Below are 25,458 nucleotides of genomic sequence, written 5' to 3' on the forward strand. Positions count from 1 at the left end.
GAATTTCTCACCTTCTCTTGGGTTTTCAGTGTATGGCCTGACTGTGGAGACTGGCATTGTTCCCCTGGGTCTGCAGGCACCCTGAGATGCCCTTGTCACCTAGAGACGGGTCCCGGTGAAACCACTGGGTCGTAGGCTTGCTCTCGGGTCCTTTGCCCGGGCGGACGCAGCCCCATGCTCGCCGTGTTGCCCTGTGTTAGCTGTGTGGCCGTGTCCTCTGCCAGTGACGGGCTGCAGCATCCGCGTCCCGAAGAGCCCGACCCGTAAACCACTGTGTGTAGTCACGGAGGCACCTCATACTGGAAAGATGGGGCAGAAGACACGGGGCAGAAAGGAGCGTAGTGCGACCGTCTGTGACATGGATTACCCAGTCACTGGACGCACTGCCAGGTTCAGGACAGAAAGCTGACTTTTCTGTCCGCAGCATCTTAACCCCGAGCAAGCTCGCGGAGCCGTGACTTGAGGAAACGCCAGTCAGGGCCGAGAGAAAGTATTGAGATTTGTGGCCTTGAAAATACATCTTTAAAGAGCTTTAATTTGCTTCTGTCTTTTCCAAATGAGATACACATCTTAATTTTTATGGAAAACGTGAAAATTCTTAGATGACAACATTTTGTTTTGTGTATAAGCTCTTCCTTTTCCCCCAAATTCATGGGGCGAGGAGGTGACCACATGTTCACAGCTAGGTGTTTTGGTAATTGAAGCAGCACAGCGGTCGCCCCAGCCGTTTACATGGACTGAGAGAAAGCTTTCCGGGGGGGGGAAGAGCCCCTGTGCAGCACCCTGCCTGGCGCAGGACGGACGCCCTTGGGTAGAGTTGGGTGGACGTGCAGTCAGGGCTCACCTCCCCGCGCTGCCTCCAGCGTCTCGGCTGCCGTCCCTCTGTGAAAGGGTCTGGTGACCCACAGGCTGTCATTAGTGTGAGACCCAGGAGTGAGACCGAGGCCTGGCCACTGCTCAGGGTCTGTCCCCTGCCCTGCCACACGGCCCCTCTGAGACCAGAGCAGGCGACCTTCTCTGGAAAAGCCCTGTATGAGGAGTCCTCACAGTGTGAACGTGACAAGAGGGGTGAAGTGAAGCCAGCCAGCGTGAGGGAACCGGCAGTTTTATCCTAAATTCCTACAGTTCTTAAATGGTAAAGAGAAAACGCAGCATGGAAGAGCTTATGGGGGCCCCTGGGAGGTGTGGCCTCAGCATTCTCTGTCCCTGTAGAACAGGCCCGCGGTAGAGTGTGCTGGGTCTAGGCTTCCAGAACCACCCCTGTGCCCCGCGGAGCCCACCAGCAGGCCTTCTTGCCCAGCAGAGACCTCTGGCGCTGCAGAGCCTGGCAGCACGTCCTGCAGCCCACCTCGCCCACCTGGCCTTTGACTTCACCCCGGCTCCGGAATCGTCCCTTCTGTCCCGCCCAACCCGCCTCCTTTTGGGCCCTGCAGCCTGCAAAGGATGAGGGAGACGACGTTTTGGTAAAACTTTCTTAATTGGCTTTTTTATGATTATAAAAATAATACTTGTTCATGTAGAATAAAGTAGAGAAAGGAAAACAAAACCCCTCACCCCGCATTGCCACCCTTGGCCTGCTGGCGGGCCACCCTCCGGATGTGGACTTCTTTTTTACTTCTGAGTGTTTTGTAGTGAACATGCTCCCACATCATTGTAGGAAAACGTCGTTTTAAAAGGTGACACGGTACTCCACCTGGGGGCAAGCAGGCCATTGTTTTGATGGCTCTGACACTAGCTGTGCCCTTTGGTGGGGAAGGGCTGGCTTTAAAGTCCGTAGACAAGTTTGCAGGGAGCCTGTCTGTCTCTGCCGGGATGTAAGGGGATGTGACAGGCAGGAAGCAGGCCCGCCGCCCGGAGACCCCGCACAGGGACCACCTCTCCCTGCCACACCAATTTGTCCACACCACAGGTATGAAAACAGACTAGCGACACGCAAAACCTGTACAGATTCCACGAAACGGGGTTTTGACACACCCATGACGGCATGAAATGTGATTATCCCTTTAAGGTGCTTCGTCTTTCTCTTCTTGTCAAAAGAGGAGGAATACTCTGAGGAAACAGACCAGGCATTTGCGTATGTGTATTAGATATACATATACATGAATATCCATCCGTTAAATTTTCCATTTCTTCTTACTCATGATCTGTCATTGTTTGCTCTTTGTGTAGGGACAAAGATACCAACACATACCTCTTATCATTTTACCAAATAAGTTTATGATGGTTTCTAAACCTCGGAACAAATTACAAAACTCTCAGAAAATTCAAAAGCATGGTAAATGGTTATCGAAGACTTATTAACATCACTTGAACCGTTTTGCCTGCTTTTAAAATAGTTTATTTTCAAATTTGTTTTTAACGCATTTCAAAATGATACCTCAAATTCACACTTACTAAAGAAAAATTTTAATTTTAGATAAGTTGAAATGAAATATAAATATAAAAGTCAGGGAGCTTCCCTGGTGGCACGGTGGTTAAGAATCTGCGCTCCCAACGCAGGCGACACAGGTTCAAGCCCTGGTCTGGGAAGATCCCACATGGCGTGGAGGAACTAAGCCCGTGCGCCACAACTACTGAGCCCATGAGCCACGACTACTGAAGCCCACGTGCCTAGAGCCCGTGCTCCGAAACAAAGAGAAGCCGCCACAACGAGAAGCCCACGTGTCGCAACGAGGAGTAGCCCCCGCTCATTGCAACTAGAGAGGAACGTGTGCAGCGACAAAGACCCAACACAGCCAAAAATTAATAAATAAAATAAATTTATAAATAAATAAATAAAAGTCAGGGACTTCCCTGGTGGCGCAGTGGATAAGGCTGCGCGCTCCCAATGCAGGGGGCCCAGGTTCAATTCCTGGTTGGGGAACTAGATCCCACATGCGTGCCACAACTAAGGAGCTGGTGAGCTGAAACTAAGGAGCCCGGGAGCTGCCACTCAGGAGCCCGCCTGCCGCAACTAAGACCTGGTGCAACCAAATAAAATAAGTATTTTTTTGAAAAGTCATCTATAATTCCTATGCCAAGGTAACCAATGCTTACGTTTCAGCGTGCACCCTTATAAACCTTTTTCTGTGTGGACACGCACATCTGTAGGCCTGTACTTTTGATGTTAACATCATGTACAGCTTCTCATGTCAGCAAGCGTGTATTAGGTTGTCATTCTAAAGGGCAGCATCAGGAGTTCCCTGGTGGTTTAGTGGTTAGGATTCAGCACTTTCACTGCTGAGGGCCCAGGTTCAATCCCTGGTGGGGGAACTGAGATCCTAAAAGCCGCCCGGCATGGCCAAAAAAAAAAAAAAAAAAAAGAGGGCTGCATAGTATTCCATTGACTGAAAATACACAGTGCATTTGCCCACTTTCTGTCTAATGTGCATGTAGGTTCTTTGCATTCATTCATTCATTCTTTCTTTCTTTCATCTACTTGCTATCACAAAAATTGCTGGATAAATATTCTTACATATACTTTTTTAAAAAAATTTATTTTTGGCTGTGTTGGGTCTTTGTTGCTGTGCGTGGGCTTTTCTCTAGTTGCGGCGAGCGGGGGCTACTCTTTGTTGCAGTGCGCAGGCTTCTCATTGCGGTGGATTCTCTTGTTGCAGAGCATGGGCTCTAGGCCCGTGGGCTTCAGTAGTTGTGGCACATAGGCTCAGTAGTTGCGGCACGTGGGCTCAGTAGTTGTGGCTCGCGGGCTCTAGAGCGCAAGCTCAGTAGTTGTGGCGCACGGGCTTAGTTGCTCTGTGGCACGTGGGATCTTCCTGGACCAGGACTCGAAACCGTGTCCCCTGCATTGGCAGGTGGATTTGTAACCACTGCACCACCAGGAAAGTCCTACACATACATTTTTATAAAGTTTTTCAATTATATTCATAAGAGAAGATTCTAGAGGTTGTATTGCTAGGTCAGCGGGTACACTGGTCTTCTGTCCTCTGCAAAGGTGGTCCCATGTCCCTTCCCTTTCACCAACACTGAATAGAACCCACTCTTATTTCTTTTTAACTTAGCACGTCTTAAACACACACAAAAGTAGGCAGAAGAAATAGTACAAGGACCCCCTTTAGCCTTTGACCTGCTCCAACAAGGGTCACCACAGCCAGTCCTGCCCACCTCCTCTCCCCCTCCCTGTGTACTGGAAGCAGATCCCAGACATAATATTAGTTCAACTATAATTATTTCAGTCTGTCCTCCCAAACAGACAAAGTGAAAGGCATAACCACAATACAATTTTCAGCCCTCAAACAAAATTTACAATAATTCCTTATACTATGAAATCCCTCTGTAGTCTTTGGTCAAATTCCTACATGCCTCTTCGATTTCACAGGTGATTGTTTTTATTTTGTTTGGTTTTTCATGACTTGTTTGAGTTGGATGCAGGACGCAGACAGGGTCCACGCACCTGAATGGCTGACCTGTCCTGAGTCTCTGATCACGGGTCCCCCACCTCCTGTCCCCACTTGCAGTGTATTTTCAGGAAACTATTCGTAGAGTTTGTGCTGAGATGTTGCTAATTGCATCTCCCGTGTTCTACCTACTTCTCTGACCTCTGTACTTCCTATAAATTGATGTTGATCCAGAAGCTTAATCAGATTCAATTTTGATTTTTTGGCAAAAGTTCCTTTTTGATCCTTGCCAATCTGACCTTTGCACCAAGTTCGTGGTCTTAATGCGCGGGTCCTGCGTTGCGTTTCTGACACGTGTCATTGGCCACGTGGGCGTCCTTTCTGAATGTCCCATCTTTGGCCATTTTCCTGTTGGGGTGCATGTCATGGTCGTTTATTTTTAGGAGTTAAATAATAAGTCTGTTTTCCTCTCATCTGTTACATGTATTTTTTCCCCCATTTACAATTTTTCACATTCTTTTCAGTGAGGTCTACAAAGTCCTTTGCTGGAAGTTTTTAGCTGTCGTATCTGTTGGCCTCTTTTTAGCCTGTTTCTCCTCTTGGAACCATTCGAGAAAGACCTTCCTTTCCCCTGGATTACATACCTTATATGAACTGATATGTAAATCACGCATCGACATTTTTCATGATTCTGATTTCATTTTGAACACATAGAACTTTGCCTTAGCTACAAAGTTTGGGGACATAAAGGGTGATATATCTAACTTTTCTTTTCCCCAAATATTAACCAGTTATTCTAACCACATCTTTCTGCACCGATTATAAATCCCACTTCTATACGTGGGGTTGCTTCTGTACTTCCTCTTCTGTTCTTTGATCTTTCTCATCTGGTGGCTGTTACACCACCTGTGCGTGTGGGATGTGTATGTGCGTGTGGCGGGGGGGGCCTTTTTGTTAAAATATAACACATGAACAGAAAAGGGAAAAAAGGAGTGTCCAGGCCCAGCGCACATGCTGTGTGGACGGCTGATGCGGCACCTCCCCCTGGTATTTGTCAGATGCTCCCGGTTCTCCTCACGTGCTCGTTCTTCCAGATCAACTTCAGGATCGTTTTGTCAAAATATCAAGAGTAAAAACCACATAAAGTATTTATTGGATTTGTGCTGAATTTACCGATTAATTGTGGGATAAGCGGTGACTTTACACTGTTGTGACTTGTCACCGGAGACACACACACTTTGCTCTGATAATACTTCTTCCGTGTGCAGCTAAGTTTCCTTCTTTACCCTCATTTTTGGTTTTTGTTTTGTTAGTATCTGTCTCACACTTTAAGCTCAGTCCTAGATAATCTTTTTTCCATTACATTTTCTGATTATAACTGTTATACCAGATCATTTCCCGAAATTTTGCTGCTTAAAACTCAAACAGTTTTTTGGTGCATTTTTTCCCCAAAAGCAAAGGGAAGGAAGCTGCCCTTTAGAGAGCAGCACTGTATGTCAGATGTTGTACTAAATTATCAATTTTAACCCTCAAAAAGCCCTTTGGGGAGAGAATTATCCTCACTGTACTTATAAGGATAGAGGATCAGTGAGACCAGGTCAGTTATCCACGGCCAGGCCACGGGTCCAAACCAGGCTCCTTGGACCCCAGCATCTGCCCCTCCAGACCCGCCCGCTCTCCTCAAAGCGCTCCTGGATCCTGGGGGCGGGAGGGGCTGCTTAAAAAGCAGAGTCTCCGGGTCTGGGGGAGGGGCTCCCAGGAGGTGCCCCAGGAGGTGCCGTTGACCACACTCTGAGAACCGGCATGTCCCCGAGTCACTTAGGACCCTGTGACATGGGGCCTTCGTGGAGGTGCAGGCAGTCCTCGGGGTCCAGTGTGGAAGGTGTTTCCGTTTTCCTGGAATAACTGGACAGCCTAGGAAGTCCCTAGTCTCGGTGTCCAGCACCTGCAGTGGTGACATCTGATGGGTCGGGGGCCCGGGGCTCCTGCCGCTTCCTCACTCCAACCCAGCGCCTCGGTTTCCTGCCTGTGAAATGGCAACCACGGTGCCCCCCTTGTAATAAGCTGCAGCGGGGCCGATGCGGTGATGTACTTGAGGTGCTAGAACGGGGTCCACTGGCATGGGGCCTTTGAGCCACCCAGCCCAGTGTGCAGGGTCACAGGCAGTCTCGACAGAGGAGGTTAAAGCGGGCTCTCTCTGCCCCTGACACGGACCCTGTTGTGAAGCCCCCTCCCTTGCCATCAGAGCCGCATGGCGAGTACCATCCCAGACCTCATCACCACGGCCCGCGGCCCCCGAGCTCATGATAGTATTCTTGATTTTTGTGCTTATTTTAGAGAGCCTTTAGGAACTTCTGGCCCATCAGTTACTTACAGAATGCGTGCTTATTTGGTGAGGATTCCTGGGCGTCCGCCTCCCATGATCACTGTCACTTCTGCACCCAGTGGGAAGGCAGGGCTGTCTAATGCAAACAGCAGGGCTCAGAGCGGGAGTGGGGACAGAACTTCTGTTGGGGAGGACGGAAAAGTTCTGGACATGAATGGGGGGTGATGGTTACACAACAATATGAATGTACCGAATGCCGTTGCAATGTACACTTAGAAATGGTTATAATGGTAAGTTCTTTGTCGTGTATTTCACCAGAATGAAAAATCAAGACTTGCAGTGACTCAGTCCTTCCCTTTCTTCTTTGTTGGCTGCATCACGCAGCATGCGGGATTCTAGTTCCCCGACCAGTGATCAAACCCAAGCCCCCTGCAGTGGAAGCACAAGTCTTAACCACTGGACCGCCAGGGAAGTCCCACCGCTTCTCTTTCTTTTCCTTGCTTCCTGTAAGTCACCGGCTGTGGACAACCCAAATCCAACCACTCATTTTCCACTTCTTCCTCTTCCTCCAGCCACTGGAAACCCTGGGATAATTCAGGAACTCAGACAAGCCCCCCTGCCCTGGATTCTTTGGGAAAATGGTCACGCAGAGCTGGGGATGACCCTTCAGTCCCCAGTTTGGGGACACAGCCCAGACAAGCGTTTGGATGGAGTCCATTCCTCTGGGCCACGCTCAGGTGTCCTGGAGGAGTTGTTGGCGCTGCTGGGCCTCCCGCCGTAATTGCTGGAGGGCAGAGGCTGTGGACGGTGACGCATGTGGCGACTGTCATTTAGTCAGTGCTGCAGGGGAGGGTCACAGACAGCGGCACCTGCATGGATCGTGGCCTTTCCCTCCATTGCACGCAGGGACAGCCGAGCTGGGCAAGAAAAGAAAGGAGGATGAGGAGAGAGAATCCTCCTCTGTTAGAAACTTGAGCTGTACAGTAAATTTCTGCTCAGAGCCTTGCTCAGCCACCTGACATCTTTCACCTGGGACCCACCTACCCCACAGCTTCTATGGAGTAGAAGCAACCATCTGTCTCAAGAACTCAGCAATAATCCCTCCAGATGACCTTCCAATGGGGGCGGGTCAGTGTCAGGCTCAAAATCAGGTTCCTAGGTTTCCAGTCGCTCTGAGGACAAATATCTTGGTGTGGGTCCAGGACGGCATGTCAGTTTGATCTACAGGGCCGGCTCCGAGCAGTTGGAAGGCTAGGTGGTCCAGTAAAGAGAGGCCGTGCACCTCCCATGGCTGGTGACGGTAACTGGTTCACATGGTGACTGGTGGGGACAATGCAGAATGTGGGTTTGCGTCTCCTGGCTCTCATGGACTCATCCGGGGTTTCTGTCTGACCATCCGTTTCCTCTGCTGTATTTTGGGGCCGACATCTCCTTATAGAGTCTGTGACAGTCGTCAGCCACCTGAGGTGAATCGCCGGTGTGCATGTAGTGTGGTAACTGCTCGGCGTGTGGCAACTGCTACTTCTGCACCCATGTGTGGTTCTCCAGGTGCTCTCCTTGGTCTGCAAGAAGCACTCCCACTTCTTGACTCATGGTAAGGGTGAGAGCCAGAGGCTTTGGAGGCCTGGGGGCAGCCCTTCCTTCTGGAACGAGAGCCCAAGCCCTTCCAGTGGCCTGCTCAGGTCAGCAAGGGCTAATTGAGCTTTAACTAAATCCATAATGACTTTTTAGCCCCAATTCAGGACAAAACAATATTCCTTTACGGACATCTAAATTTACTTAGGTGAAAATAATTACACTAATCCAAACTTAAATCACGTTTAGTTATGACCTTTATTAAGAATAAAATTATAAGATGTAACTGTCAACCACAAATGTATATGACATGTAAAGTGATCTTTTTGGTCGGTCTTCAGGTGAGGCCCACTTACTCATGTGTCAGGAAAGCCAGTTGAATGAGGATCTAAACCTCTTAAATTTTCCAAACATTCTTGACATGCCTCTTCATAATTAATTTGAATTAGCAGAAGAAACTTAACCTCAGGGGTCATAAATGCTTCTTCCAATCCCTAAAAGTTGCCGATCATCAAAAATGTCCTGTGGCCATTTGTGTGTCATCTTTGGAGAAATGGCTATTCAAGTCCTTAGTCCCTTTAAAAAATGAGTTATTTGGTTTTTTGCTATTGAGTTATAGGAGTTTCTTACATATTTTAGAAATTAACCTTTTATCAGATATATGGTTTGCAAATGTTTTCTTCCATCCCGTAGGTTGCCTTTTTACTTTGTTGATTGTTTCCTTTGCTGTGCAGAAGGTTTTTAGTCCGATGTAGTCCAGCTTGTCTATTTTTGCTTTTGTTGCCTGTGCTTTTGGTGTTACATCATGTCATTGCTGAGATCAACGTTATGAAGCTTTTCCTCTACATTTTCTTCTAGAAGTTTTACAGTTTCAGATCTTTAATCCATTTTGAGTTGATTTGTATGTATAGTATGAGATAAAGGTCCAGTTTTATTATTTTGTGTGTGGATATCCAATTTTCCCAGCACCATCTGTGGAAGAGACTATCTTTTCCTCATTGTGTATTCTTGGCACCCTTGTTGAAGATCACTTGACCATATATATATGCATGGATTTACTTCTGAGCCCTTTATTCTGTTCCATTGGTCTATATGTCCATCTTTATACTGTTAACATACTTTTTTGATTACTATAGCTTTATAGTATATTTTGAAATCAGGAAGTATGATGCCTTCAACAGGCATATGAAGAGATGCTCAACATCCCTAATCATTATAGAGATGCAAATCAAAACCACATTGAGACAGCATCTCGCTCCCGTTAGGATGGCTGTTGCCAAAAAAGCAAAAGATAAGTGTTCGTGAAAGTGTGGAGAAGTCGGAACCCTTGTCCACTCTTGGGAGGAATGCAAAGTGGTGCAGCTGTTATGGAAAATAGTATCATGGAGGTTCATCAGAAAATTAAAAATAGAACCACCAGATAGATGATCCAGCAATTCCACTTCTGGGAATATAGTCAAAGGAATCGAAATCAGGGTCTTGAAGTGCTATTAGCACTCCCATGGTCATGGCAGCACTATTCACAACAGCCAAGATACGGAAACTATCTAAATGGCCGTTGACTGATAAATGGATAAAGAAAATGTGGTATATGCATACCATGGAATATTATCCAGCCTTTAAAAAGAAGGAAATCCTACATTATGTGAAAACATGGATGAACCTGGAGGACATTATGCTAAGTGAAATAAGCCATTCAGAGAAGAATAAATATTGCATGATTCCACTTATGTGGGGAATCTAAAAGAGTCAGACTCAAAGAAGCAAGGGACAGAACCCTAGTTGCCAGGCTGGGGGAGGGGCACATGGGGGGGGTGTTGCTGGGTGGGTGGAGTTTCTGATGTGCAGGGAAACTAAGCTCTGGTGCTCTGCTTCACGACAGAGTGCCTGTGTCAGCAAACCGTGTGTGTTGCACACTTGAAAACCCGAGAGGCTGGATCCTGTGTTACGTGTTCTTACCACAGTAAAGTTAAAAAGACCGTGGTGGCACTTGGGAGGGAGGGCTGCACTTACTCTTGGACTTCGCACTTGGGTTCGAATGCTGCCCCTCCCCCCAGAGGGTCGTCGCTGAAGGGCCTCTCCTCCCCCTCCCCGTGGTCAGCAGTTTCTCCTCCGACCAGAGCAGGAGGAGACTTTGCACAAAGCCTCTTTGTCCCTCCAGATGGTTCCACTTATGCCGCGGTTTCACTGGCATCCGGGGTAATTGACAGATGCGCTCAAGACCCCGTGTCCGCAAGTCCAGGCTCTGGAGCAGCCCACGCTGGCTGCTGTGCCCACCCGGACTGCAGAGTATCCCACAGCCGGCCAGCTGTCCCTCCGTTGTCAAGTTCGATACCAGCACCCTGACACAGGTGGACGCGGTCCAGTGAGGGCCCTACATGCTCTGGGCCCTATTCTGGGAAACGCCACCTCAGACACAGAGGCACAGAGGCTTGTCCCAGAAGATCTGACTCTGTCCCCAGAAACCATGTGAGCAGCAGTGATGGGCCCAGCGGATTACAGAGGTCCCGGGGCAGCTGAGCTTTGCTTACATCCTCTCGAGCTCCGCGTCACTCTGAGGAAGTGTGGGTCTTAACAAAAAAGACGTCCTGACACAATTGGTATAAATGCGTAAGGTGGCCCCTTGTACCCTCAGTGTGGCATTCAGATTTGGTGTTTCTTTGCTGCTTTTGTGAAATGAATTCACAGGACTCTGTCTTATGTGAGGTAGAAAATGTCATGTAGATTTTCACATTTCTTTTAGAAATCTTATATGTTAAAGTCTTACTGTGATTACACCTTATTTTCTCTTCCAGCTTGCCTGGATTTTGTGGATTAGTGATGTTTATATGTCATGGATGATGCCAGGTCCCTGTGCCATTGTCCCCCGTCCAGGCACGCTGGCTCGGCCGTCAGCTGCCGGCCCAGGGCGCCCCTCCATCCCTGTCTACCCAGCCCCCCTCCCAGAGCCCTGAGGGAGGCTGGCCTTGGAGGGCAAGGGTGCGAGGTTTTCTCGGGCCCGAGTGGAGTCAAGGACGGTGCTTCACTCGGCGGTGCCCCAGAGCTGGGCAGGGTTCCCTGGCACCCAGAGGGGTTCCGTGAATATTCACAGAGTCGATTGGAACCAATTTTTAATGAACTTCAGGAGCCCAGCCACCACCAGGCCAGCAGCGTGCTCAGCCAGCGGGGCTGGGGGCGGCCCACCGAGGACCCTCGGCTCGTGGTCCTGCTGCCACATCCTGCAGGGCTCCGACCTCGCAGCCACGTCCACCACCTGCCTCCCGCTGCAGACCCTGCCCTCAGCCCTAAGTGTCACCGTGTTGCCGGTGATTCTCTCCTGGGTAGAAAAGCCACGCGTGTGCGCCGCAGGTAGGCTGAAAAGAGAACACGTGGCGATGAGGTTAAAATCACTCAGCGTATCACCGAGGGACAGTCCCTTTCTAAATGTGACAGGATTTCCTCGTTCTCTGCTTTGATTCCCAACAATGTGCAACAGAATTTCTTGAGGTTTTCATTTAACATTTTAAATGTTTCCCTGACTTTCTAACTCTAAATGAGAAGAACTCCAAGTCTAAACCCCAGGCGCAGCCTCCCAGGAGTGGAAGCGGCACTTACTCCACGTGGCTTCAGGAGGAGTTGTCACTTTGGCAGCAAACCCTACGAACAAAATGACCGTAAAGTCGGACACCACCTTGGTGGCCGCGAGCGAGCCGGGCCACCCAGCCCAGGACCCACCCCAGCCCCCGAGTGGAGAGGCCTGGACCTGCCTGCCCGGTGTCTTAGAGAGTCGCTGTCCTGCCCGGATGACACGCTGTGCCCCGGGAAGGCACCGTGTGGAGCTCGGATTCTAACATGAAGACCGAGCCCAGCGGAGGAAAGGGGACCCGCCCGAGCTGGACCTCCTACCCGCCAGGTGGCATGGCCATCCTCCCCAGTCTCAGAGGTGGGAGTGTCCAAGCCCTGCCCGGCACCAGGACGCCTGCTCATCCCCCATCCCCTCGGCCGCGTGATTTCCCCAAGCGTTGGGATCAAACACGTGAAGGATGAGTGAGCAAGCCCAAGCCCGACCTCGTACCCACCCTGGCCACCCTCGGGGACACACCTGGGACAGTGCTGAGGGCTGGAGCCCCCCAGTTCCAGGGGCCTCACGGTATGTTCCAGGGCCTCTGCAGTAGTAATAAAGTCTATTAAGAACATGTCTCCCCAGCTCTCTATTTCATTCATGAGCTTCCTCTGTGATGCACGGCTTGTGCACGGTCTGTGAGAAAATTTGCTGAACTGCCGGGACCTGTGTAACTGTGGGGATGGTGGGTGGCCCTCAGGGCCTGAAGCCGACTGAGGTCCCTGCAGGCCTCACCTCCCCTGGGCCCCCTGGGTCTGGAACAGCAGCCAAACCCACTCACCCTGAGTCCTGAGTTGGGGGCCCACAACGCTGTCCCAAAGCCCCATGGTGGCCCCAGAAGTGGGTACTGGGGACCTAGTCTGTCCAGCCAAGCCATGGGCCACGTCGGTGAGCGGGGAGGAGGAGGGTGCAGGGGGTGCTGGACCCGGGCGGGGAAAGCGGGTGCCTGCCCCCAGTCGGCCTGCCCACCTGGCCAGTGGGAGGGGCGCCCAGAGAGCCAGGCTCCACCCTCAGGCTTAGCGGGTGGGGCCGGGGCGAGGATGCAGCCAGACCAGCCTTTGCTGCCCCGCTGTCCTACAGCTTCTAGAGGGAGCCGGGCAGGCCAGTGCCAAGCACATCTGTGATGAGCCACAGAGAAGGAGGTAGAAGACAGATTCGTCACCAAAGCAGAGGACCACTGTCCGGGGGCCAGGCTGCCGGACGCGAGCGTGAGCTTTTTCTCTCGGCTTCTAGGGCACGGAGATGGTCTGCTGTATAGACTGCTGGCCCAAAGAAAGGAGGCACACCTGTCCTTTAGGAGAAACTGCGTTACTTCCCTGGAGCTGATTCAGAAGGAACACTTCCAGTGGATCTTTATGTAAATGACATTGGCGGACGGAGGGGAACATCCCTGAGTTGGGGCACCGGTGGGATGCATTGAATCTAGAAACGTGAGGAAGCGTGTCTCCGGGGCCAGGTTGGTGTGGCCGTGGTGTTGCCGATCTCAGCTGAGGCAGGGACGGGAGTTGGAGGAAGTGGGCGGTGCCCCTCCCCCGCATGCCTCCCGCACCCCCTCCCAGCTTCCTGGGATCCACTGGTTTTGTAACGGGGGAGGCTGGAAGCCTGGAGTGTGGGTGTCTGGGTTACTCACCGAAGGGAGATCCGGGCACTTCAGAAAGCCCTGCCGGTTGCAAAGCTGTGGGCACTGCTGAGGCATTAAGGCAGCCCCCGGGAAGGGCAGGGCTGCTGGAGGCCCCGGGTCTCCCGCATTGTCCAGGCTGTTTCCCCGTCAGGCATCCAGCCTTGAACAGGAGCCTCCAGTGTCCTGTGGCGACACTCAGGATGAGAGAGAATGAGCACATTACCTTTATTGCCCGGGCAGTAGCAAGACGCTAACGAGATAACGTTTGTGAGCGGTTCCGCTGTGCGGCCAGTACTTCTCCAGCGTGTCCTCTGATGGACGCTTGGTCCCCACGATGACGCACATCCCAGCTTCATCCCCACTTCACAGATGAGAACGTCAAGTCCAGAGAAGCTACAGAAGGTACGTGTGTATCATCTGAGGTCCATGGTGGGTTGAGTGGCTGCTCTTGGAGCCCACCTGGATATCAGCGGGAGTCCGGGTCACCCTCAAGGTGGTGATGTGACAAACCAGGTGACCCTTGTAGGTGGAAGACCCACCTGGATAAGAATGTGCATGCCTTTCCTTGCAATTGAAAAGTTTTATTGCCTGTTGTTTAGAATGCAGAGCAAGTGTGCCCAGGTGTACACACACACACACACCCCCCTGAGGTGTGATTCACACTGCCCACCGACCCACCAGGGAAAGGTAAGGGGACTCCCCGTGGGAGGCAGAACAGGCCCCACCCCGGGGAGATCTAATGACCCACATGGTACAGAGGACATTTGATTAAATGAACCTCTCATCCTTTGTTTAAGGCTCCTGACGCATTGGAGCAGGTTTAGGTGCCGCTGGCGGCCTTGCTGCCCGGGAAACACGCCCAGGCCATCGCAGGGGCGGCTGGCAGCAGGCGCCGTCCGTGACTTATAGGGAGATGGCAGCTTTACATATTTAAAAGGAGCATGGCCGGCTTCCTATCTGAAGTATGTTTCCCCAGAGAGACCACCACCATTTGATCTATTTTTGATTAAAATGTAAAAATTAAAAATTAAATCAAATGGTAGTGTAACTCCTTGGGGAAAACACGCTTCAGTTACGAAGTATTCCCTAGAGTAACCTGGAGACTCTTACGGCAGCATTGTCTCATTTGCAGGTGGTATCTTTATGTCACACGTAATTAAAATAAATTGCGGTGAGAACCACCAAACGCCTGCCTTCGGATGTACGGCCTGCAGGCTGGGCCCCTGGGGCAGGTCCTGGTCGGGGAGATGCCAAGCAGAGGGGCAGACGGGGCTGCCCAGCCAGCACGGGACCCAAGGGTGCCTGCTCCGGCCCCTCCCCTTCCAAAGCCCCTGGTGCAGTCTCATCTGGCCCGTGTCAGATGAAGGATCACACCCTCTCTTCTCAAAGAGCCTAAGTACAATCATGTACCATCACCAAATAACGGATACTGCCCCAGAAACTAAAGCAGGTGCAATTGGATTTCCTAGGAAAATGTGCTTTGCAGAATCTAATCTACAACTGATTGGTATCAAACTACTTTATCAGCCTGCCTGGGAATACGGGAGAGCATTGGATAGGTTCAGGGGACGGTCACCTCGCAGACGAGATGCCAGCGTTTGCCTCGGCGATCCCCGCTGCTGACGGACACGAGCCACGCCGCATGTGGGGTGTGACTGGACATGCCGTGGCTGCCTAATCAGACTTTTTTGTCTGCATTCATTGTTTGAAGCCTCTGCTTCGAATGAACATTCCTCAGAAGAAAAACGTTTCTGGAATAAAGGTCTTAACGCACCTCGCAGCCATGCTCTGCCGCGGTTTCTACGTGAGCCGTGCCGGGCCCGAAGGGCTGCAGAAGTGCTGAGTCCCACGTCAGAGGGCACGAGGGCTGTTGCTGTCGTCGCACACGGGGTGCAGGCTCGTGCCGCTTTACTTACCTACTAGTGTCAGACGCTTGGCACGTGTGGATTTCCCTTTCTGTTCTCAGATGTTCTGGCAGCACAGCCTGGCTCGCTGGAAGCAAGTCCCAATTGTCGGGATTTGGGAAGGCAGTCACGTGATGCGCATGGGCTGGGCGGGCTCCGTCTCACGTCTTCCTCCCTGATGCCCACTGATGCCTCCTCCTGGGGCATGTGTGTGCGAGTGTTTGTATGAATGTGCGTGTCCACACATGGGCGTGTGTGTACGTGTATGCGTGTGTATGCACGTGTGTGTGTGGAGGTTATAAAAATCATACACAAAACTCCTGCAACTTTCATTTTCACTTAACACTGTGTCCTGAGCGTCCTTCCTGTAAATATAACTCATCAGCACAGATCTGGCTCGTTGTTTTAAGAGCCACGTGTTATTACATTGAATATATGAACAGTAATTCATGTTGCTGGTATCCTCTTGATAGACACTTGGGTTGCTCTTGAATTTTTGCTACAGCCAAAAATGCTAAAACTTGTAAGTTTAAAAATGCAAGTCAAATCTGTTAGATATTTTACAATCAATTTGGCAAGAAGTTTTAAAAAGCGTAACACTTGGTGCTGGTGAGGATGTTGGAAAATAGGCACTCAGTCAGTGTTGGTAGCAATGAAAAGTGTTACCATCATTTTGGAAGGCCATTTGGCACAATCTTTTAACGTGTCAAATGCCCTTGCTCTTTGCTCAATTCGTCACCCTCCTAAGAATCGATTCTGTCCACAGATTTATGCCCAAAGCTGCGTTCTGAGCCTACGGAAGGGACCACCGTCTTCTTTCCCTTCTGGGGTCAAACGTCCTATGTGGGGACGGTGACACCTGTCAGGGCCCCTGGAGATTTAGGTTTGTTGAAGCCACCAGTACTCCGGATGTCTGGTCTCAGACACAGCGTTCAAAGCGGAACAGATTTCCCCAACTCTGCCCTCCGGTGGCGGGAAGGAGGCGATAGCGTTTCGGATGGCGCAGCACCCCACATCCACCCTAGGAGGCCTCACAGAGGTCTGGGTGGGGCATGGGTCCTGACCAGGATGCAAGCGTCCCCTTGCATGGTGGCTTGTGTCCAGGAGTGGTGCCTTGGACAAAGAGGCTGTGCAGTTTCCCCCAGGCCCCCATGGCCGTCAGGGACCCCTCTCGCTGGGCCTCCAGCTCCACTCCTGTGGTCTCTTCTTCTCCTGCCCTTTTGAGTAAGGGGCTTTACCACGGGAGGCAGGCCAGGCCAGGAGAGAATCACCGAGGATGCTCGTCGCTGCCTTATTCCAGTGAGGGGAAAGAATTTGAGGCCAGTACAGAGTTGATATCCATGAACCAAACGGCCCACTTCCTGATGTTTTGCAAAGGAGCCTTGACGTGGCCTTCGCCTTGGAGAGACCCAAACGCTCACATGGTCCTTGCACCGCAGGGACAAGCAGATGTATGACACAGTCATGGTCATGACTTTGTGGACTGCCTGGCACAGGTTACCTGGCACAGGGGTGCCTTTAGCCCAAAAGGGGTTGGGGACTGGGGGTGCAGGGACCCGGGCATTCCCTTAAAGAGGCGGCCCCCAGACTCAGACTGGTCGAACACCAGCCCCTTGTGTCCCCACCGATGTGTCCACTGTCACCCGCACCCATCCTGGAGCACCCTGACTGGCTAAGTTGTTGAGAGATTGGAGCCTCCAGGCCTCCTGCTGACAGTGGAGCCACTTCCCCATACGAGTCAGTTTCTTATCCCAAGCTCTCCACCGTCGATGCCGTGCGACTTGCTGCGTCTCTGAATGGGTCATGCCCATTGGCTCCCTGGGGACAGCAAACTGATGGTAGCCTTCCTTAAAGGCATCCAGAGTGCCTTGGGGAGGGCCACGGACCCAAACAAAACTGTATGAAAAGCCGCGAGGTTTCCTAGAGGTGAAAGACATCCTTATCCACGGTGTATGGATGAGGAAACAGGCCCGGGTTGCGAGCTGACTTCCAGGGTCACCCGGATGGGACAGAGCAGCATGGAGCTGGGTTTCTGGCTGCCAGGGTGACCAACTGTCCTGGTTTGTCCGCTACCGAGGGTTTCCTGGGACACAGGACTCTCAGTGTTAACAGGGACGTTCCAGGGAAACCAGCCCCAGTTGGTCACTCTATGCAACATCTCCCAAGCGCCTCCCTGGGTGCTCCCTGCCAGCCGGAGCCCTGTCCCCATGCCCTGCTCCTCGCCCTGAGCTCAGAGCCCCCAGTCCAGCACTTCTTTCTGGGCTGCCGTCTCTGCTTCCTCCCTTCGTTTAGGTCTGGAATGGAATAGCATACACAGTCGGTGCTCAGTCGTTGTGCTCTGAGCCACACTGGACTGACTGTAGGCAGGGTGTACAGGTAATAATCGGGGACAGCCCAGTCCCAGATTCAGGGGCTGGGCAGTCCAAAGCCAAGGCAGGCATTGTTCTGCCAGGCTGGGGATGGGGAGGGCACCGTCCAGGCAGCTGGACCCTGCTGTCCCATCGTTTAAATTGAGCAAACTAATTAACAAAATAATCCCCCCAGATCATTTCCCTCCCAGGCTTCCTGTGTGTGTCCAGCGGCAAAGTCAGGAGGGGCGGTCACACAGGCTAAGGTGGACCTTAGCAGCGGCTGTGGGGACCACCCTAGTCGGGGCCGACACCTGCGCAGGAGCCGGCAGCCAGGGGACAAGATGCTCCCGGAGGATACCAAGCACGAGGGAGCGGCTGTGACAGGAATCGCGGGCCAGGGGGCTTTTCTGCACCCGCCGTTCTCTAATGAATGTGTTTCTATTCTGATGAATGACGTGCCTCTGAAGATGCATTCCTCCTAAACAAATGAGAAGTTCAGAACCAGAAACTTCAGTCTGTGGCAGGAACAGGACCCCTGTTCCCCACTGGCAGGGACACCTCAGGGCCCAGGCCCTTCCTCTCTGCCTGGACCTGCTGGGAGCCGGCGCCGGTGTTTCTTCCTGTCACGAAAGAATTAAAGACAACATCTTGGGTGGGAAGCAATTGCGGAGGGTGGAAGTTTCTGGCTAGGCAAATAAACTGGATTCAAGTATATTACAGCCCTAATCTTTCCTGCCTCTCTCCAGACGCTCTCCGTACATGGAAAAATGAGAATGTATTCGCAGACAAAGCGTGACCTGAGGGAGAAGGCCGCCGGAACCTGGATTTTCAATAACATAAGACAATAAAGCTTAGACTTCTAACCTGCTGCAATATGGCTGAAGTATAAAGAGCTTAGCTGCTAATAAAAGGGAAGGGGCTTCCCCTCCTATCTGCAGATCCGAACCCCCCAGAAGGACACTTCACAAAGATCATAATGGGTTAGCCGGGATCACACAGACACGGGGCCCCTTGTTGACTGATTGTCTGACAGTTGTCACCTATGTGTCTGATATTACTAAGTCCCGTGTTGATTTCCTTGGGGTATTTTTGTCCCTTTAATTGCATATCTTCCTGTTGTGACCCTACACGGGGCAACATGTTGGGCTAGAGTTACCTGATGGCAGGTGCACATGCACTGTGCATGGCACCTCCTCGCTGGGGTGGGACTTGGCAGCGGCCACCCCACGGGGAGGGCAGGCTCTTAGGACGCAGGACAGAGCCGATCGCTTCCTCCTGGGAGGTCAAGCACCCAGACTCCTTGTGCAAAAAGGGAGCTGGTGAAATTCAGGAGTGTGAGCGATCCTTCTCTGAATTTGTTTATCAAGTACTTTACCCGCAGATTAATGGGTTGCCAAGCTGTTCCCCAGACAGTGTAATTGAGGCAAATTGCATGAATACACTGCATCAATATGAGTGCATGAGTCAAGCTGGGGGAAGGCAGCAGTGCTTGGTTAAAAATGTTCTTTGCCATGTAAAATGAGCCAGCAATGGAGCTGTGCAGAACTGCAACGCCAGCAGCCTTTCTGCCTGTCCGTCCCCTCCCTCTCCTCCACCATCTCCACCCAGACTTCCAGGTGGCTCAGGGCTGGTCCAGGCTGGCCCATGGCTCAGGGCTGTGCCGTGCTCTTCAATATCATCTGCACTTTAACATGACATTGAAGCCAAGTTTTCCAAAACATTCCAATTCTGTTCATTCCAGGTGTCACATCTTCCCTCCAGCTACACCTCGGAAGAGCCAACCCCATTGCGTAGAGGACACATCTCTAGAAGCTTTCATTTCCGCAGCAGTCCCTGAGGTGGGCCGTGTAGCCAGGCCGTCCTCTGGGAACTCAGACACTGTACAGTGATTCACACCCATGTGGAGCCATGTCACTTCTCGCTCGGGTCGTCAGATACAGACCGTGGAGACGTTGGATGCTCACAACACCACACAGCCGGAAGGCAGCTGCCGATGGGTGAGGAGCCCTCCTCTCAGGTGAGGGCTTTTAGAAATGCTCTGGCCCTGGTGCTGGGGGCCTGAGGAGAGAGCTGCCTGCCTCTGGGTCAGGCTGTTGGTGCTGCCAGGAGGCAATTCTGAGCCACAGACAGAGCCCACAGAACTATCTGGACCCCTCTGTCCAACATGGGCTCTGCCCCAGTTGGTACTTTTGGTACTGTGTTGGGAGGTCCTGAGGTGTGTGGTGGTGCCCACGACCTACTGGGCTTGGAGGACCAGAGCCCAAGACCCAAAATGGGCTCCCAGTTAGACAGGCTGATGTGGGAAGTGGGCACCAGATGTGCCACTCAGTAGCTCCATGACTGCGTCCTCCAGAGCCTTAGTTTCCTCATCATAATATAAGGATAACATGGGTGCCACTGGGTGGATCAACTGAATTAATTACAGTCTTTTAAGAGAGGGCAGTCCTTAGCCTTTGAAGGGCAGTGTTATGAGATGAATTGTTTCCTTCTCAAACTTCATATATTGAAGTCCTAGCTGCCGGTAACTCAGAATGTGACTCTATTTGGAGAAAGAGTCTTTAAAGGTATTTAAGGTTAAAATGAGGTTATTAGGGTGGGTCCCAATCCAATATGACTGTTGTCCTCATAGGAAGAGGAGATTAAGACACAGACACACACAGAGGGAAAAGACAGACACACAGGGAGAAGACAGCCATCTACAGGCCGAGGAGAGAGACCTCAGAAAGAAACCAAACCTGCTGACACCTTACTTTTGGACTTCCAGCCTCTAGGACCGTGAGAACATGAATTTCTGTTGTTTGAGCCACATAGTGGTAGCAGCCTGAGCAGACTAATACAGGCATATTTGCCCACAGCTGGCTCTGCCCTCAGCCTAGAGAGAGTTAACCTTTTATTCCTTAATCTCTTCTGTTTCTACCTGTCACTGAGTCATCTGCTCAGAGGCTTCCCAGCTTTGTGACAGGTGAACAAAACACCTGTGCGTTGGAAACAAGCATACAGGTATAGCCAAGTAAACTCCTACTGGACCTAACCCTCTTGCATATAAACACTAAAAACTCTGCACAAAAAGAAAAAACTCTGCCCAAATCTCTGACTGATATCTGAACCACACATGCTTGTAGGTAGAATGAAAGCAGTTTAGCTAAAATAAAAGATCTGCGCTGTGATTTGGGCTGATACTAAAGACAGAGTTTGCAATTTAAGTCCAGTCATGTTAACTGCCTTCCAAAACAAAAAAGTCAACATTCTCTGGAGGATTAGAATAGACTCCAGAATCTCTGCAACATAACATTCCAATACATGACATTCAGCATACAGTCTAAAATCGCTTGACATATGGAAAAAAAAAACAACAGGAAAATGTGACTCAGTCTCAAGAGGAAAGTCAATCAGCTGAGAACAATCCTGAGGTGACCCCCAAGATGCTGGAATTGGAAGGCAACACTTTAAAGAAGATATTATAACTACACGCAATTAAGTAAGGAAAAATATGCTGGCAGTGAAAGAAGAGATAAGAAATCTCAGCTAAGAAATAGAAATTATAAAAATCAGAAGCAAAAAGAAATTCTAGAACTGAAAAAAATAATTGAAAAATATTTGAAATAAAATATTCAGGGGATTGGCTTATTACCAGAATGGAGATAATAGATTAAAATCTGAGTCAGTGAACTTCAATATAGATGAATGTCAATCATCCAATCTGAAGAAGAGAAAGAAAACAGGTTGAAAATAATGAAGAGAGCCCTGGGAACCTGTGGGACAGTATCAAAACATCTAACACATATGCAATTTGAATCCCAAGAGGAGAGAAAGCAGAGAATGTAGGAGAAAAAAGTATTCGAAGTTATAGTGGCCAAGACATTTCCTAAATTTGGTGAAACACCTAAATTTGAATTTCAAAAGGTTCAGTGAGCCCCCAAACAAGATAAATATAAATAAAACCATGTCTGAGCATCATAATCAAACTGCTGAAAATCAGAGGAAGAGGCTATCTCTGAAGCAGCCAAAGAAAAACTATACACATTGTACGTGAAGGATACGATCTGAGTGACTGCAGACTTCTCATCAAAAACTATGGAGGCCAGAAGGCAGTGGAACGATGTGTTTGATGCTGAAAGACAAACCCATCAACCTAGGAGTCTGTAACCAGGGACAGTATCCTTCAAAAAGGAAAATGTTTTCAGATTAAATAACAGAGAATCTGTTGCTATTTATGAGAACTACTAAAAGAAGTTCTTTGAAGGGAAATGATACCAGTTGGGAATTCAGATTTTAGAGAAGTAATGGAGAGTATCAAAACTGGGAAATATGTGGGTACATATAAATGAATGTTAAAATCTTAATTTCTTTAAAATACATAAGACTGGGGCTTCCCTGGTGGCGCAGTGGTTGAGAGTCTGCCTGCCGATGTGGGGGACGTGGGTTTGTGCCCCGGTCCAGGAGGATCCCACATGCCGCGGAGCGGCTGGGCCCGTGAGCCATGGCCACAGAGCCTGCGCGTCTGGAGCCTGTGCTCCGCGATGGGAGTGGCCACAACAGTGAGAGGCCCACGTACCACAAAAAAAAAAACCCATAAGACTGTTTAAAGGAAAAAGCTGTAACATTTTCTTCTGGGGTTTATTATGTATGTGGATACAATACCCATGACAACTATAGATTAAAGGACTGGGGGGACACATGGACCTATACAATTATAAGGTTTCTACATTTTACATATGGTGCTACAGTATTAACTCTAACTAGACCGAAAAGTCAAGGATGCGTATTGTGTATGCTTTAATCTGTAAGCAGCCACTAATAGTGTAATGTACAGAGGTGTAGCTAAAACACAGTAGGTTAATTGAAATGGATTTTTTAAAAATATTCAACTAATCCAGAAGAAGGCAGAAAATGAGGAACAGAGGAACACAAAACGGAGGGAACGAAAAGAAAACAAATACTTAAATTAGCCTAAATCCAACCACATCAAAACTTACATTAAATTTTAGTGAACTGAGCATGCCAATTAAAAGGCAGAGGGTGTCAGAATGGACTTTAAAAAGCAAGACCCACACCTCATACTCATTAGGATGCGACAGTGAAAAACCCAGAAAATAACAGGTTGCAAGGATGTGGAAAAATGGGCATCCTTGTGCACTATTGGTGGGAATGTACAATGGCACAGCTGCCGTGTAAAACAGTGTGGTAATTACTCAAGACTAAAAACAGAATTACTGTATGATCCGACAACTCCACTTCTACATATATACCCAAAAGAACGAAAAGCAAGGACCTGAACAGATATTTGTACACCATGTTCATAGCAGCATTATTCACGGTAGCCAAAAGTGGGCGGCCACCTATATGTCCATCGATGGGTGAAAGGGTAAGCAAAATGTGGTAAATACATACAAGGAAGTATTATTCAGCCTTAAAAAGAAGGACATCCTGACACAAGCTACAACACAGGTGAACCTTGAAGACATTATGCAAAGATGTTTCTGTCACAGCCCCGAGTACTGAGGGGCGTCCACACACCCTCCCCCATGCTCAGAGCCCTGAGGTCCAGATACATCAGGGCTGTGTCTACTCCTCACATGCTGGTACCTGCTTTGACTAAAACAGGAAGGAAAACCCCAGATTCAGGACTGGGGCTCTCCCCTCTGCCCTGCTCCCCTGTGCCTTCCAGTGCAGAGTTCCCAGGAACACCCTCCCTCGGGCAAGCCTGGCCGCCGCTGCCCAGCCCCTCTGGCCTCTCTGCTCTGGGCTGCAGCCTGCGATGCTGTCTGTGAGTGGGGCCCGTGGGCCCGTGCAGGCAGGCTGGTGGCCGAGCCCAGGGGCAGGCCGTTGACCTGGACACGCAGCCCGAGCGAGAGGTTAGTTCTGGACAATTCCGCCCTCGCCAGAGATTGTCTTCCTGGGATGGCAGGGCACAGCCTACCACTCTGCCTGACCTGGGGCAGGGGAGCCAGAGAGGGAAAGAGAGCAGGGACTCTACCTGTGGACAGGGGACCGGAGTGCTGGCTCTGAGTCCACATGCCTGATGAGCCCAATGAGTGGGCGTTTTAGTCATGATGAGCTGTTCCTCCTCCTTTCTTTTACTGCTATCTGAGTTCTGTTTTGTCTGGTGTTAATGTCGCCAGCCTAGCCTTCTTATGCTTACTGGTTTCAGGGCATGTCTTTTTCCATCTATTTGTGCCCAGCCTATCTGAGTTTTCATTTTAAAGTAACGATTTTAAAGGAACCTATTTAAGCTAACTATTACAGCTGGGACTTGCTGTTTTCTCATTTCTTTTTCATTGTGGTAAAATACACAGAACATAAAAATTCCCTGTCTTCAGTGTAATTTACCATTTTTAAGTGTATAGATCAGTAGTGCTACGTATATTCACACTGTTGTGCAGTCAGTCTCCGGAACTGTTCATCTTGCAAAGCCGAAACTCTGTACCCACGAATAAATGCCCCGTTTCTCCCTTGCCCTGCAGCCCCTCGAGACTACCATTCTGCTCTCATCTCAAAATCCTGGGGGCTGTGAGCGTGGTGGAGGGTGTGTGGGTGTCCCCTCACTCAGGACCCTTTAGCCCTGTGAGCCATTAGGACACTGGGTGTCACCCAGGTCCTGCTGCTCTGAGGCACAGCCTGTGGCATTGGCCAATGTCACGCCGCAGCCTGACTCCTGTCTCTCACTGGCCGGGGCCATGCTCCCTGGCAGATCTCGGGCCTGGAGTCCAGGTCATGGGCACTTGTTTATACTCGGTGGTCTGGGGCTTCATAGGACCTCCTTTATGGTCGACGAGCCACAGGTGTGGGGAAGTCCCCAGGCAAGTCCTCCCCGCTCAGGAGCGCGGCTGGAGGAGAGAAGCGCAGAGGACCTCAGCGCCTGGCCCTGGCTCAGTGCACTCACCTGCCACGCACGTCACTGCCTGGCCCCCCCGTGCATCCATGGGACTAACAGGCCTGTTTCTCATTGGGACCCCACAAGGAAACGGTTTCAGCTGCTCCTTTTCTGTGTCTCAATGTGCACGCAGCGGTTTTCATCACCTGACCAGAACGCCTGAATTACTTCTCTACCCGCTGCTGCAGCAGCCAGCGCTGGAGCTCTGATCCAAACCTGAACACTGGGCACGCTTGCGTGAATTCTTGGGAGCTTGAGGGGAAAACATTTCAAATTAGGGAGAACATCCCAGTACTTGGGAGCACTTGGAATCCTCAACAGCACCACCATTTCTAAGTGCATTTCAGAAGAGGAAAAAGCTCCTCTGTGAGCATCCCTTGAAATCGCCTGACAGAGAATACTCTGCAGGGGCCCGTGGGTGCCTCCTAACTTTTGTGGGAGAAGGATCTGAAGAGCCCAGAGGCCGGCACCCTCTACTGTGTATCATACAAGCAGTGTGAAACCTGAGGAAACACTACAATGCTTTGGACACAACACCAGTGACCTGCCCACGTGCTGTCACGGCATCTTCCCACCGGTGACCCATCATCAGGGCTGCAAACTGATACCCGTGAAACCACCACGTGGAACGTGAGCCCCTGAGCCATGGGCCTGGAAAGGTGAGAGCATCATTCTCGCAGCCCTGGGGGTGGGGGGCAGGGGAGCTTCCAACAATGTTCACGGCAACCCTCAACCTGTCAACATAGATTTTGAAACACTCACACCCATCTTGGAAGATGGCAGAGTATCAACCAATGAATCGATTTTAAAAATTGAACTTTAAGGACAAATAAATAAGATCAAGGAGGCTTTGCTGTATTTGTCTGCTAGGG

General features: G+C 50.4%; 1 protein-coding gene across 3 annotated transcripts in view; it reads left to right on the plus strand.

The window, feature by feature from the left end:
- The window catches only part of C16H10orf143 (chromosome 16 C10orf143 homolog), a 106,067-nt gene that overhangs the window by 39,293 nt on the left and 41,316 nt on the right, over nucleotides 1-25,458 (plus strand). The window lies entirely within an intron of this gene.

Source organism: Delphinus delphis, chromosome 16 (genome assembly GCF_949987515.2).
Source record: "Delphinus delphis chromosome 16, mDelDel1.2, whole genome shotgun sequence".
NCBI lineage: Eukaryota > Metazoa > Chordata > Mammalia > Artiodactyla > Delphinidae > Delphinus > Delphinus delphis.